Here is a 15,864-nt window from a genome sequence, read left to right on the forward strand (position 1 = left end):
CCCACACTTCCAGGGGAACATGGGGAGGTCTGGTGCACAAAGGGAAAAGGAAGATGGGAGGCTTAACTAGAGAATATTGGCTCCTATGAGGGAGCCAATTCACCATCAGGTCCCTTCACAACAAAGGTGCAGGGCAAGAGGAGAGCATAAGGAGAGTATTCAAACAACAAATCCTCAAATAGGCAGGGGAGGGGGTATGTCCGGAGACATCCCTCAGTTTTCCCTTCAATGCCCATCACCAGATGGGTTGAGGGGTGGGTAGGGCCAGAGTAATTGGTTAAAACAAAGAGAAGGGCTCAGTGAGAGAGATGGAGAAAGTGGGAGTGCTGCCGAGCTCCAGGCTCCCCTGCTATTCCCATCTTAAATGAAGAAAGGGAGGATGTGGTACTGAGGGGTGACTCCACCACTTTTCCAACATCAGGGACAATCCTTCCTCCAATTTCTCTCCTGGTCACATCTTGGGTGTAGTGTCAGAGGCATCAGTCCCAGGGGCTCCCTGGGGGGGGGCGCCCTGGAGCGGAATTCCTTGGACCAGTGGGCCTCCTTGTGGGCCTCACTGCCTGAGTTGACAGGCTTCCTCTAAGGGGGGTGCCCTGGAAGGGCACTCCTTGGACCAGTGACCCTCCTGGTGGCATCGAAAGCAGGTTTCCCCACTGCCAGAGTTGCCAGGAGCACACAGGTCTTTTCCTGGCCATGGCAGCAGCTGAGAATTGAGCATGCTCTCTGTCTCTAGCCCTTTCCCTTCTTTTTCTTTTCTCTGCTGCTACTAAGTCTCTGTTGTTAAAAACTCCAAAGGCTGTCTCCAATAGTTGGGCCTGAGGTGTCTGAGGTCCCATTGTCAATTTCTGAAGTTTCTTGCTAACATCCAGGGCAGACTATTAATGAAATACATGCTAAGGATTGTTGCCTCTTCTATAGAGTTGGGATCTAAATTCATATACTTTTTAATAGCTTCTACTAGCCTGTCTTGGAAAAGGGCAAGGTTTTCCTTTTTCCCTGAGTAATTTCCTTAATGTTTTGAAAATTTACTTGCTTTTGAAATGCAGTTCTTAGGCCTTCTAACAGTCAAATTACCACATTGTCTCTCTTTCCCCTATCCTCACTCTTCTGGTAATCCCATCCTGGGTCAGTAGCAGGAACAGCAGCTATTCTTGGGGGGGTATTTTGTGGGGTCATTGCTAGCCAAATGGTCCCCCAATTTTTGGGCTTATTCACAGATTTTCATCTTCTCCACAGTGGTACAACAGGTGGAGAAGAGGATATGCAAATCGCTCCAAGAAAGCTTGAATTAGAGGGACATATCCCTAAAGCCCTCAGTAAACTTAGTGGGACCTTCTGAGTATCGCCCCAGTTTCTCTTTAACCTGAAAGTGGTCTGAAATGGTGAATGGAACATGCACTCTAATTGTCTATACAGGAACTTCCCTTAAGGGAAAAAGTTCTGAAGGCACTGTGGGAACTGGGACTGGGGAGGAAGGGAGATAGGAAGATTCACAGCTTGTGAGTGAGAGACTGGAGAATGCTGGCTGACCTGGGCTGGACTGCAAAGCTGGGGTATCCGGCTGGCAAGGGGAAAAATCAGCTGGTACCAGAGGAGGGGGAGGGGTCAGGGAAGCAGACACCACTGAGACTGGGGCCTGGGTGGTCCTTTCCTCAGGGTAAAGGGCCTGGGGAGGAGGTGCTGAGGCAAGGCCCTTGTCCAAAGCCTGGGTAGGGGTTGCCTCCAGATCAGGGGACTGGGGAGGAAATGCAGGGTAGGATACATGGAAGGTGAACAAGGCAGGGTACAAAAGGGGGGGGGTGCTAGAGGAAAAGGAAAGGAAAACCAAGGGAAGGAGGGGGGGACATGGGGAACAGGGGGGGCCAAGGGAGAATGGGGTAGAGATTGGAGCTGAGGGGAGGATGGGAAGAGGGGAGTGCTCTAGCACTGGGGCCATAAGAGGGTCATCCAAAAAGTCTAGTTGATCTCCATTCCCCATTTGTGGGGCAGCTCTCGATACGAGCTTCCTACAATCTTTTCTGAGAATGGGATCATGAGGAAGCTCAAAAACAGTCATTATGTAGGGAATCTCTACCCATTTTCCTTCTCTGCTACAATATCATTCTAACTCTGAGAGAGTATGTTGCTGTAATGTCCCAAAAATGGGCCATGCCTCATAATTTTCCAGGTGATACTGAGGCCAAACAGTGTTGCAAAAGAATACCAGCCTTTTCTTTTTAAGTCCTTTAGAGAAACTAAAAATTTCCCAAGTTTCTAAAAGACAGACCAAAGGCAAATCTTTGGGAATTGAAGAGGATTGACCCTTTCTGGGCACGGGGTTCTAGAAGTCCCTCCCTCCTTAAAGGAGGATTTGGGAATAAGCCTCAGGAAATAAACAAAAAACCACAAAGCCCAAAAAAGTATCTGAAGTTTTCCCAATTCCCTAGCACTGAGAGAATTTAGAGGATTGGGCCTATGCTTCTGGATAGGGAGCCCAAAGGTGTGCCCAGGTCCATGGTGGAACAGAACCATGGGACTGAGAGCTTGAGAACATCAGACTGAGTTCAAGACAGCCTTGTAGCTGTCTGACCTAATGGGACCTGAGAGTTCAGGCCAGAAAAAGACTTCCAAGCCAAGCCTTCCTAGTTGCTTGGAAATCCACCAACTGCAGGGCAAGAAAGGGATCAGGGAGAAGGGGAGAGGCTTATATACTTTCCAGTCTTGGTTGGAGAAGAGCTTGGAATTAGGCAGTTCTTCCCAGTCAGGGTACCATATATTGAGGTCTAGAGGTTTAGGGGTGCTTGGACCCCAAAATATTGAGAGCAAGAAATGCGGGTCCTGCCTGAAAGAATTTGACCCAACCCTTCTTTCAGCCAGAGACAAGGTTTATTAAAGATCCACCATATTGGCTAGACTCTTAAGGAATCTGAACATTTGTGAGCTATTGGCTAGGTTCTTAAGGAATCTGAGCACCTTAATGGAGGTAAAATGGACCTTATATGCAGAAAGACTGTGGGAGGGATATAGGAAGGTTCTTGATGGGAGTGACTGGAGGTCTAGAATGGGGTCTAGATAGGGTCAAGGTGGGAAGTAGCCAGGGGCCATTGGGAGGTAATAGACAATGGAGCACTAGGCTAGGTTAAGGGTAACAGAGAATTGGGAGATTGGGCATGGGCAATAATGAGAGGCCAGTTGATAGGATTATAGCCTCAGAGAAATGCCAGAGACCTCTTTGATGAAGTGGAAAATTTAAGGAGAATCCCTTAGACAAATGGGACCCAAATTCTTTTTGGGGTAAGGGGCAAAGGTCTCGGCTTGGGCCTGTACCCCATCACTGGTGTTGGCTTTTGCCTGCTTCACCATGCTGGGGCTCAGGATCCCTGGTGGTTTGTGGAAGTGGGGCTTGCTGCTGGCTTGCTCCTACACTTCTCATCCTGGGCTGAGCTCCCCTGTCACCCAAGTGAAATGGACCTTTCTTGCCGATCCTCTGAGTTTCTTGGGTTACAAGATTGTTTAACCCCATGTTTTTGCTGGTTCTGCTTTTCCGGTTTTGTTTTGGGGCTCTTATTTTATGGTCGTATGGAGGTGAGTATGGGGAGAGCTGCACAGGTTTACTGTTTACTCTGCCATCTTGACTCCTGGAAATAGATCTCCTTGCAAGTTTCTAAAGAGAAGCTAGGCCTACCAATCAATAACTTTGTTCTGTTTTATGGCTTATGATCTATTTTCCACATAAAAGCTCCCCAAGTGCTTTACTTGTGTCTGTTGCTTTTGAGAGTCATGTCTAGCTCATCATGACCCTATTTGGGGTTTTCTTGGCAAAGATACTACAATGCTTTGCCATTTCCTTCTCCAGCTCATTTTACAGATGAGGAAACTGAAGCAAATAAGGTTAAGTGACTCATCCAGGGTCACATATCTAGCAAGTATCTGATGCTGGATTTAAACCCATGAGAATGAGTCTTCCTGACTCTAGGCCCAGCACTCTAACCACTGTGCCACCTCGCTACCCTTGTTAGTATCATAGGTAGGATTTAAACCTAGATCATAGGATCATAGATTTAGAGCTGGAAGAGATATCAGGGGACATCAAATCCAACCCTCTCATTTTACAGGTAAGGAAACTGAGGCACAAAGAGATTAAGCAACATCGCACAGCTAATGAATATCTTAAGAGAAATTTGAAACTAGGTCTTCCTGACATATCTCATCCTACCTTCTATTCACTATGCAATGGTGCCTCTTTGACTGCCAATAGGGAAAAAGAGAGGGAGAACAGGGGGAAAAAAAACAAAACAACTTTTTGGGTTAAATGGTTAAATTATGGCTGTCAGACCTCTGCATTCAAGAGACCAGGCCTGGGGTAGGAAATTGAAGCTGGTCATGGTCCTGATGCATGTTTGGAAAATAAATTTGTGTGGCTTAGGTAAGATTATTGGGATGCCTCAAACTCTCCCATTTCCTGAATAAAATGGGGTGGTCATCGCCCATTATTGTTGTTTAGTCCTGTCCAACTCTTTTTTTTTTCTTTCTTTCTTTTTTTTTTTTAAGGCAATTGGGGTTAAAGGACTTGCCCAGGGTCACACAGCTAGTAAGTGTCAAGTGTTTGGTCTGAGGCCAGATTTGAACTCAGGTCCTCCTGACTTCAGGGCTGGTGCTCTATCTTCATGACCCCATATGGAGTTTTCTTGGCAACGATGCTGGGATGGTTTCCCATTTCCTTCTCTAGCTCATTTTACAGATGAGGAAACTGAGGCAAACTAAGTGATTTGTCCAGGATCACACAGCTAATAAGAGTCTCAGGCCAGATTTGAACTCAGGAGATTGAGTATTCCTGACTGCACCCAGTGTGCTATGTAGCTGTTGTTGATTCTCCCTAGACAGTCTGTTTCATAGAAATAACCAAGGGTCGCAGCATTTATTTGTCTAATGGCTGGTCTTGAGAGATAATTGCATGGAACATGGCTTTCCCATTTCTTTACCCCTATATTTCTTCACTGGCGAAATTAAGAGGGGTGATAAGTGATAAAATGAAGTGAGGAGTGACCTAGTTCAGCCATTTTATAGTGAGGAGATTTATTTTCTTAACTTTATACAATAAACATCCTCATGGTCTGATTTATTGTATTTTTTTCCCTTGGTCAGCTGTGTTGAGGTTGCCATCCTGTGCAGTAAAAGATTGATAGGAGCTTTTCCTTTCCTTTTCTTCTTTTTAAACAACTATAGCATTCTTGGGGGAGCTTCCAGACCTATCAAATTTGCTGGGGTTGTAAGTTTCCTCCTGGCATGGGGCATAGAGGCATTCAATTCAACTGAATTCAGTTCACTTTAATTCAGTTCAACACATTTACTACGTGCACGTTATGTGTAAATAAATGTGCTAGGCATTGAAAGGGAAATAAAACTCCTGGTCTTTGTTCTCAAAGTGCTTGCAATCTAGTCAGGGAGATCTGTCAGCACACAGAAGAGTTATTTAAAAAAAAAAGAATAGGATGCAATGCACAAGTTACAAAGAGCTGTTTGTAAGTACCTAATATGTTTACAGAACACTGATTGTATGGACAATGTTTGTAAAGTACTGAAATAAAAACTGACCTCTAGGTGTTTACAATCTAGGCAAGGAGATGTATGTATACAGATCATTGTAATAAGAGCAGAATGTGATATTTTGTAAAAGAAGAATCAAATACTATGTCAGAAATACCAGTTTGCAAACTACTATAATTACTTGGACTATGTTTGTAAAGTATTACGATTGGAACTTCTCTCAAGGTTCTTGCTTTCTAGTCAAATGGATATGGCTCATACACAAATTGCTAGAATAAAGGCAGAATGTGATTTTTTATTTTAAAAAATTTTAAGTAACATTTCATTATTCCCCAGTTACATGTAAAGACAATTTTTAACATTCATTTTTTTCAAAATTTTGAATTCCAAATTTTCTCTCTCCTTCCCTCATCTCTCACCTCCCTGAGATGATAAGCAGTTTGATAATAGGTTACAATCATGCAAAATTTATGATCATATTAATCATTTTGTGAAAGAAGACACAGACCCAAAGGGGGAAAAAAAACATGAGAAAAAATGTAGAAAGTGAAAAATAGTATATGTCAATCTGCATTCAGATATTATCAGTTCTCTGGAGCTGGATAGCATTTTTCATCATGAGTCCTTTGGAATTGTCTTGGAACACTGTATTGCTGAGAATAGCTAAGTCATTCACAGTTGATTACCATACAGTATTGCTGTTACTGGGTGCAATGGTCTCCTGGTCCTGCTCATTTCACTCAGCATCAGTTCATGTGAGTCTTTCCAGTTTTTCTGAAACTAGCCTGCATATCATTTCTTTTATGACACAGTAATATTCCATTACAATCATATATCACAACTTGTTCAGGCATTCTCCAATTGATGGGCATCCCCTCAATTTCAAATTCTTTGCCACTACAAAAAGAGCTGCTATAAATACTTTTGTACAGATAGGTTTTCTCCCCCTCCCTCTTTTAAAAAATCTCTTTGGGATACAGACCTAGTAAGTGGTAATGCTGGATCAAAGAATATGCACAGTTTTATAGCCCTTTGGACATAGACCAAAATTGCTTTCCAGAATGGTTGAATCAGTTCACAACCCCAAGAATAGTGCCTTGGTGTCCCAATTTTGCCACATCCTCTCCAGCATTTACTATTTTCCTTTTCTGTCATATGAGCCAATCTGACAGACCAATGTGACGTGGTACTTCAGAGTTGTTTTAATTTGCATTTCTCTAATCATAATTATTTAGAGCATTTCTATGTGACTATAGATAGCTTTGGTTTCTTCATCTGGAAACTGCTTCTTCATGTCTTTTGACCATTTGTCATTGGGGACAATTATTATTCTTATAAATTTGAATCAGTTATCTATATATTAGAGAAATGATGCCTTTATTAGAGACATTTGCTGTAAAATTGTTTCCCATCATTCTGCTTTCCTTCTAATCTTGGTTGCATTGGTTTTGTTTGTGTAAAATCTTTTTAATTTAATATAATCAAAATTGTCCATTTTACATCTAGTAATGCTCTTTATCTCTTGTTTAATAATAAACTCTTCTCTTCTCCATCAATCTGACAGGTAAGCCATTCTTTGCTCTCCTAACTTGCTTATGGCATCACCCTTTATGTTTAAATCATGTACCCATTTTGATCTTATCTTGACATATAGTACAAAATGTTGATCTATACCTAGTTTCTGCCATACTGTTTCCCAGTTTTCCCAGCAGTTTTAGTCAAATAGTGAAGTCTTGTCCCAAAAACTGGGGTCTTTGGGTTTATCAAACACTAAATTACTATGGTCATTTACTATTGAGTCTTGTGTACCTAATCTAGTCCTCTGATACACTACATCATTTCTTAGCTAGTACCAGATAGTTTTGATAATTGCTGCTTTTTAATACAGTTTGAGATCTGATAGAACTAAGACCATCTTCCTTCACATGTGTTTTCATTAATTCCCTTGATACTTTTGACCTTTTGTTCTTCCAAATAAATTTTGTTGTTATTTTTTCTAGCTCAATAAAATAATTTTTGGTAGTTTCATTGTCATGGCACTGAATAAGTAAATTAATTTAGGTAAAATTCTCATCTTTATTATATTACTTTGGCCTACCCATGAGGAATTAATATTTTTCCAATTGTTTAGTTCTGAATTTATTTGTGTGAAAAGTGTTTTGTGATTGTGTTTATGTAGTTCCTGGGTTTGTCTTGGTAGGTAAACTCCCAGGTATTTTATATTGTCACAGTTATTTTAAAAGGAATTTCTTTTTCTACCTATTCCTGCTAGACTTTGTGAGTAATCTATAGAAATGTTGATGATTTATGTGGGTTTATTTTGTATCTTGAAACTTTGCTAAAGTTATTGATTATTTCAACTAGTTTTTAGTGATTCTCTAGGATTTTCTGAGTATACCATCATATCATCTGCAAAGAGTGATCGTTTTGTTTCCTTGTTGCCTATTCCAAATTCTTCTATTTCTTTTTCTTCTCTTATTGTCATAGCTAACATTTCTAGTACAATATTGAATAATAGTGGTTATTAACAGGCATTGTTGCCTCACCCCTGAACTTACTGGGAAAGGTTTTAGCTTAATCTCCACTACAGATAATGCTTGATGATGTTTTTAAATAGATACTACATTATCATTTTAAGGAAAGCTCCATTTATTCCTAGGCTCTCTGTGTTTTTAATAGGAATGGGTGTCGTATTCTGTCAAAAGCTTTTTCTGCATCTATTGAGATAGTTATGTAATTTCTGTTGACTTTGTTATTGATATGATCAATTACGCTGATAATTTTCCAAATATTGCATTCATTGTATAAATCTCACCTGGTCATAGTGTATGATCTTTGGGATATATTGCTGTAATCTCCTTGTTAATATTTTATTTATTTTATTTAAAATTTTTACATTGATATTCATTAGGGAAATTGGTCTATAGTTTTCTTTCTCTGTTTTGGCTCTTTCTGGCTTAAGTATCAGCACCATATTTATGTCATAAAAGGAATTTGGCAGGACTCCATCTTTGCTTATTTTCCCAAATAGTTTATATAGTATTGGAATTAATTGTTCTTTAAATGTTTGGTAGAATTCACTTGTGAATCCATGTGGCCCTGGGGATTTTTTCTTAGAGAGTTCATTAATGGATTGTTCAATTTCTTTTTCTAAGATGGGGTTATTTAAGTCTTCCATGTCCTCTTCTGTTGATCTGGCAATTTATATTTTTATAAATATTCATCTATTTTTTCTTAGATTGTCAGATGTACTGTCATATAATTGGGCAAAATAGTTCCTAATGATTGTTTTAATTTCTTCTTCCTTGATGGTGAATTCGCCCTTTTCATTTTTAATACTGGTAATTTGGTTTTCTTCTTTTTTAAAAATCAAATTTACCAAATCTTTATCTATTTTGTTGTTTCTTTGTTTTTTTCCCCCCACAAAACCAGCTCATAGGTTTACTTGTTAGTTTGATGGGGTTTTTTACTTTCAACTTTATTAATCTCTCTTTTGGTTTTCAGGATTTCCAATTTGGTGTTTCATTGGGAATTTTAAAATTACTCTTTTTCTAGTTTTTTCAGTAGCATGCCCAATTCATTGACCTGCTCTTTGTCTATTTTGTTGATGTAAGCCTTTAGAGATATAAATTTCACCTAAGTACTGCTTTGGCTGCATCCCATAAATTTTTGTATGTCCTCTCATTGTTGTCATTCTCTTTAATGAAATTGTTGATTGTTTCTATGATTTGTTCTTTGACCCTCTCATTCTTTAGTATTAGATTATTTAGTTTCCAATTAATTTTAAATCTATTTTTCCATGCCCTTTATTAAATGTAATTTTATTACATCAGGATCTGAAATGGATTTATTTAATATTTCTGCCTTTCTGCATTTGAGTGTGTTTTTTTATGGCCTACATGGTCAATTTTTGTGTAGGTTCCATGTACTGCTGAGAAAAAGATATGTTCTTTTCTTTCCCCATTCAGTTTTCTCCAGAGGTCTATGATATCTAACTTTTCTAAAATTCTATTCACCTTCTGAACGTCTTTCTTGTTTATTTTATGGTTAGATTTCTCTAGTTCTAAGAGGGGAAAGTTGAGGTCCCTCACTAGTATAGTTTTACTGTCTATTTCCTCCTGTAACTCATGCAACTTCTTAAAAAATTTGGTGCTATACCATTTGGTGCATATATGTTTAGTATTGATATTACTTCATTATCTATGGTTCCTTTTAGCAAGATGTTGTTTCCTTCCTTAACTTTTAAAATTAGATCTATTTTTGCTTTTGCTTTGTCTTACATCACAAGTGCTGCCCCTGCTTTTTTTTTTAATTTTAGCTGAAGCACAATAGAGTCTGCTCCAGCCTTTGACTTTTGCTCTGTGTGTCTCTCTCTGCTTCATATATGCTTCTTGTAAACAACATATTGTAGGATTCTGGTTTTTAATCCACTTTGCTATCAGCTTCCATTTTATGGGTAAGTTCATACCATTCACATTCACAGTTATGATTACTACCTGTGTATTTCCCTCCATCCTGTTGTTTCCCTGTTTATACTTCTCTCTCTCTTTCTTTTCACCCTGTCCCTCTTCACCAGTGTTTTGCTTCTGATCACTGACTTTCTCAATCTACCTTCCGTTTTATCACTCTCCCACCTTACTTCCCTATAGGGTAAAATAGATTTCTATACCCAACTGCATGTGTATGTTATTCCCTCTGTGAGCCAAATCCAGTGACAGTAAGGTTCAAGAGATACTCACCTTCCTCCCTTCTTTCACTCCTTGGTATAATAGGTCTTTCATGCCTTGTTTATGCTTCTGTTGAGTCGTATTTGTAAATTGAATTTTCTGTTTAGCTCTGCTCTTTTCATCAGGAATGTTTGGAATTCCTCTATTTCATTGAATGCTTATTTTTCCCCTGCATGATTATGCTTAGTTTTGCTGGTTAGGTGATTTTTGGTTGTAATCCTAACTCCTCTGCCTTGCAGAATCATGTTCTAAACCCTCTGATCCTTTGATGTAGAAGCTGCTAGATCCTGTGTAGTCCTGACCTGGCTTCTTGATATTTGAATTGTTTCTTTTCTGGCTGCTTGCAATATTTTCTCTTTGACCTAAAAGTTCTGGAATTTGGCTATAATATTCCTGGGAGTTTTCACTTTTTGATTTCTTTCAGGAGGTGATCAGTGGATTCTTTCAATTACTACTTTACACTCTGGTTCTAGGAAATGAGGGTAGTTTTCCTTGATGATTTCTTGAAACATGCTGTCCACACTATTTTTTTTTTTATTGTGGCTTTCAGGTAGTACAATAATTCTTAAATTATTTCTCCTCAATCTATTTTCCAGGTCAGTTGTTTTTCAATGAGATATTTCACATTTTTTTCCTACTGTTTTCATGTTTTTTATTTTGTTTGATTGCTTCTTTCATGGAGTCATTAGCTTCCACTTGCCCAATTCTAATTTTTAAGGAATTATTTTCTCCAGTTAGCTTTTGTACTTCTTTTTCCATTTGGCCAAATCTACTTTTTCAGGAGTTGTTTTCTTCAATGAATTTTTGCACCTCTCTTTCCATCTTTTGTACTCCCTTTCCCAAGCTGTTGGCTCTTTTTTTCCTGATTCTCTTGTATAAGTCTCATTTCTTTTCCCATTTTTTCTTCTACCTCTCTTGTTCGAGTTTTAAAAAAATCTTTTTGAGCTCTTCCAGGAGTTCTTTTTGGGCCTGAGACCATTTCATATTTCTCTTTGAGGCTTTGCATGTAGTCATTTTGACACTGTTATCCTTTTCTGAGTTGCATTTTGATCTTCCCTGTTGCCATAGTAGCTTTCCATGGTCAGGCATTTGCTTCTTTTTTTTTTCCACTCATTTCCAGCCTATTTCTTCACTTTTAAAGTTGAGATCTGCTCCTGAGGTACAGGGGACACTGTCCTACACTTCTTGTGCTGGGGTCCAGGGCCTACCCATTGGCCTGCTGCACCAGGGCCTATGGGCCTGGTCATTCCTGCTGCACTAGGGGCTGCAGGCCTCACAGTGGACCTCGGACCTGTTGTGCCATGAGGCCATGAGGGGGCCTCAGTTGCTGACCTGTATCTGGGCTCAGGGGCCTCCCACTGGCTTGCGCAGACACCACCTGCACTGGGCTTCACTTCACTTTTACCAATGGAGACAAACCTTTCCTGCAGTCCTTCTAAGTTATCTTGGGATGGTAAACTGTTTCACCTTGTTCTTCTGTGAGTTCTGCTGCTCCAGAATTAGTTTTGAGACATTTAAAAAAAAATGTTTGGATAGGATTTGGGCAGAACGCAGGCAAATTCCTGCCTTTTCTCTGCCTTCTTGGGTCCACATCATGTGGAATCTTTTAAGTGTCATATAAACAAAGGAATGTGAGATTCCAAGGGATAGTCATTATTTCTATATGACTGTGAAAATGCTACTATTATCATTATTAAATCAGTCAACAAACATTTATTAAGGTTTTTCTAGGGGCAGCTAGGTGGCGCAGTGGATAGAGCACTGGCCCTGAAATCAGGAGGACCTGAGTTCAAATCCGGCGTCAGACCAAACACTTGACACTTACTAGCTGTGTGACCCTGGGCAAGTCACTTAACCCCAATTGCCTTTAAAAAAAAAGTTTTTCTGTATGTCAGACACTGTGCTAAGTGCCGAGGATAGAAATAAAAGCCAAAACAATCCCTACTCTCAAGGAATTGTAGATTCTAACTGGGAGACAGTCTGTAAATAATTAGTTACATATAAAACATATATATCGTTATCTGAAAGATGGTACGGGCTGAAGTCAGGAAGACATGAGTTCAAATCTGGCCTCAGACACTTAGCTATGGGACCCTGGGCAAGTCATTTAATTTCTGTGTACCTTGGTTTCTCATCTATAAAATAATGATAATAGTTGCATCTACCCCAGGGTTGTTGTGAGGATCAAAAGACATAACAATTGTAAAGTACTTAAGACATTATATGGCATCCAGTAAGCATCACATAAATGGTAGCTCTTCCTGTCCTCCTCCTTCCTCTTCCTCTTCCTCTTCCTCATGCTCCTTCTTCCTTTTCCTCTTCTTCCTCTTCCTCCTCCTCCTCTTCTCATTATTATTTTCATCATTACTATTATTATTACCAGGAAAGGCCTCATATAGAAGGTGGGATTTGACTGTAGCTCCCCCATACTCAATGAACTTCAGTGTTTTCTGATTATTTTTAGGATTAAATATAAAGTCATCCACTTAATAATAATTAATGGAATACTATAGCAACTACTACTATTAATAAATAATTAAATAAGAATTACTTATGGTAAATATATTTATAAATAATTATTAACATTGCTAGCTTAAATAATAATTAAATATAGGTAATGGGGACTATGAAATATAGTTCTGTTTTATAACTGTGTGACCCTGGGGAAGTTAGTTGGCCTCTCTGGGCCTTAGTTTCCCATCTGTAAAATGAGGTGGGGAGGAGGTGAAGCCTCTAAAGTTCCTTTTTTAGTTCTGATCTATGATCCTATGACCTTTCGTGACCTTCCAAGGAACCACTGAATGGATTCAAGCTCCTTAACCTGGTATTCAAGGCCTTTCAAAGTCTTGCCCCATTTTATCTTTCTGGCCTTCTTTCCTCCCCAACATAAACCCTTCATTGTAGTAAAACTGGTCCATTTGCCATTTCCCATAGATGAGTCATACAATCCTGTCTGTAAATTTTTTGTTTTGCCATTTCCTCTCCTTGGATTACCTTCTCCCTCATTCTGTTACCTCTTCCTTTTTTATCTCCCCTCCACCGCTCCAGCCTCAGCTTTGTCTAGGAAACTACCCTACAAGGTAGTAGGGTCCTCCAAGGTCTGACTGAAATGTAACTTCTTCCTCCGTGAAACTTTCCATGATTAGCCCAGCTAGATGGGATCTGTCCCTCCCCTGAGCTCCTTCTGTTTATGCCACCTTTATGGCACTTATTGAATAGAGTCTTGAATTGTAGTAATGTGTACATCTTCTCCTCCTGGACCATAATCTCTTGGAGGGCAGGAGCTGTTCTTTATTCACCTCTAGATCCTCACTGTGTCTAATACAGTTCCTTGCACACAGTAGATGTTCAAACATTTGTCAGATGAATTGATTCTATTGCCTAGGGTAGTATTTTGCACACAGAAAGTGTATATCACATGTAAATTGAATTTTGAAAGCTACAATAGTAATAAATATTTATGGAGTGATTTAAAGTTTACAAAGTATTTTATCAATATTATTTGATCCTTACAACAACCCTGTGAGACAGGTTTTATTAATCTCCATTTTTATATAAATGCTGAAATTGAGGCTGAGATGTTAAGTGACTTACCCAAGGTCACACAGTTAGTGTCTGAAGAAGGACTTAAACCCAGTGCTTCCTCATTTCAAATTTGTTCTGTCCACTCCTATGTCAGATATTATTCAGGATTCACATGCATATAGTAAATGGGAGAAAAATAATGATTCCTTGCCCTGAATGAAGGTTTATAGAAGGAAAATGCTGCCCCTCTTCCACTGACTACCAAGAGATGCTGCTCTTAAAATAGGGTTGAAAGTTTTGGGGGATGGTGGGGAGGAGAGCCAGGAGAGGGAGAGGAAGAGAAAGGAGGAATTCACAAGGTAAATGAAGGAGAAAGTATTACAAATGGAGAAGGATTTGCTTTAAAAGCTTTGGACTCATTGAATGATTTTTATTAGACTCTCTTACTTACATTGGACTTGCCCTAACATTTTAGGCCCTGGGTATGTCAGGCAGTCTTTATTTTCATGGCTAGACTAAAGGTCTCATAGTGGCCCATCCAATCCTGTATGTAATTCTCTCTCTCTCTTTCTCTCTTTTTTTTTTTTTTGGTGTGAGGCAATAAGGGTTAAGTGACTTGCCCAGGGTCTCACACAGCTAGTTAAGTGTCAAGTGTCTGAGGTCATTTTTAAACTCAGGTCCTCTTGACTTCAAGGTCAGACCTTTATCCACTGTGCCATCTAGCTGCCCCTGTGTAATTCTCTAATGTAGTATCTTGTAATGTAGGAGTCCTGGAATTTTGGAAGAACAACCTCTATTTCTTTGCCTCCCAGGGACCAGCATCCTCAAATCTCCAGTCTGGAGGGTGTCTATGGTGCTTTTTGTATCTGCATAAGCATGTATGCATTAATTCCTACAAGCATGCGCAACTCTAGAAAATGTGGTTATGGAAGCAGTCCATGTGCTAGGATTACACATAGGATCCTTTAGGGATTTGCAGCCTGAAAGACTAAAGCCTGATTTGAGAAGTTAACATTCAAATAGCCCCTCAGCCCCCTACAATGGGTCAGTCACCCCTCTGACTAAGCCACAGTGCTTTTAAGGAAAGAAACTGGATCATATTAGAGGGAAAGAAGAGAGGCACAGGATTGGCAGAGCTATGGGAAGGCCAAAGGAGCAGTTTATTTCTGTCTCTCTGGGTCTTAAAGCAGGACCATGTGTCCAGTTCATCATCTCCAACTGGAGTTAGAGAAGAGCTTCGTGGTGTTGCTCAATCGCTTCTGGTTTTGGAGTTTTTGCTCAATTTATAGAATATTTCCAGAATCAAAGTATTTTTTTTTCCTATTGGGTCAATGTTTTAGAACTTCTTTGTATATGCAAATACATTTGATTATAGCTGGAAGACTACAAATAGGCCATGATAGAATGTGTGCACAATCCCTCACAGGAGAATTGTTTCATTCTTTGTATCTCTACCTGGCACATAATAGGAATTTAATAGACTACACACACACATATGTAGATATACATATATCCATATAGATATACATATGTAGATACAACACATATCTTATATTTTTTGATGAGATCCTTTTCTCTATTATCTTCTTTGCTATTCCATTAGTTAAAATCTATATGCAGATACAGATAGGTATACATATATTTCTGCATATATATGTATAACCACATATAGGTTTCATTCCACAGTTAAAGACAAGTAGAGAAAAGGATGACCTAGAAAAACATGTGAGAAAAAAAGAAGATGGTTTGGTTCCATGTCAAGAGCAAGAGGTAACCAAAGACCAGCCAATGTGCTCCTCTAGCCCATGTCAAAAGACATTGAGGAAGGTGCCCAGCCCTAAGGTAGACACTATAGGGCAAACTTAAGGGAAAGAATAGGACAAGAGTAGCACAGAGTGGGCAGACTTGGATAAGTTAAACTCTGCATTGTTAGAGAGAACACTTCAATTATTAAGATCACAGACACATATGAGTGTGTATTATATATACATATATAAATGTATGTATACATACACCCATATACATACATACATACACACACATATAGGATGTCCTCCAAAATCTTAGGTTTTATAACTTTAAACTG

General features: G+C 39.4%; 1 long non-coding RNA gene across 1 annotated transcript in view; it reads left to right on the forward strand.

The window, feature by feature from the left end:
* LOC110207639 (uncharacterized) overlaps nt 1-15,864 on the forward strand; it is a 52,105-nt gene that overhangs the window by 11,447 nt on the left and 24,794 nt on the right. The gene's annotated exons all lie outside the window — the stretch shown is intronic.

The sequence above is a fragment of the Phascolarctos cinereus genome, unplaced genomic scaffold (assembly GCF_003287225.1).
Source record: "Phascolarctos cinereus isolate Bilbo 61053 unplaced genomic scaffold, phaCin_HiC Scaffold_3;HRSCAF=262, whole genome shotgun sequence".
NCBI lineage: Eukaryota > Metazoa > Chordata > Mammalia > Diprotodontia > Phascolarctidae > Phascolarctos > Phascolarctos cinereus.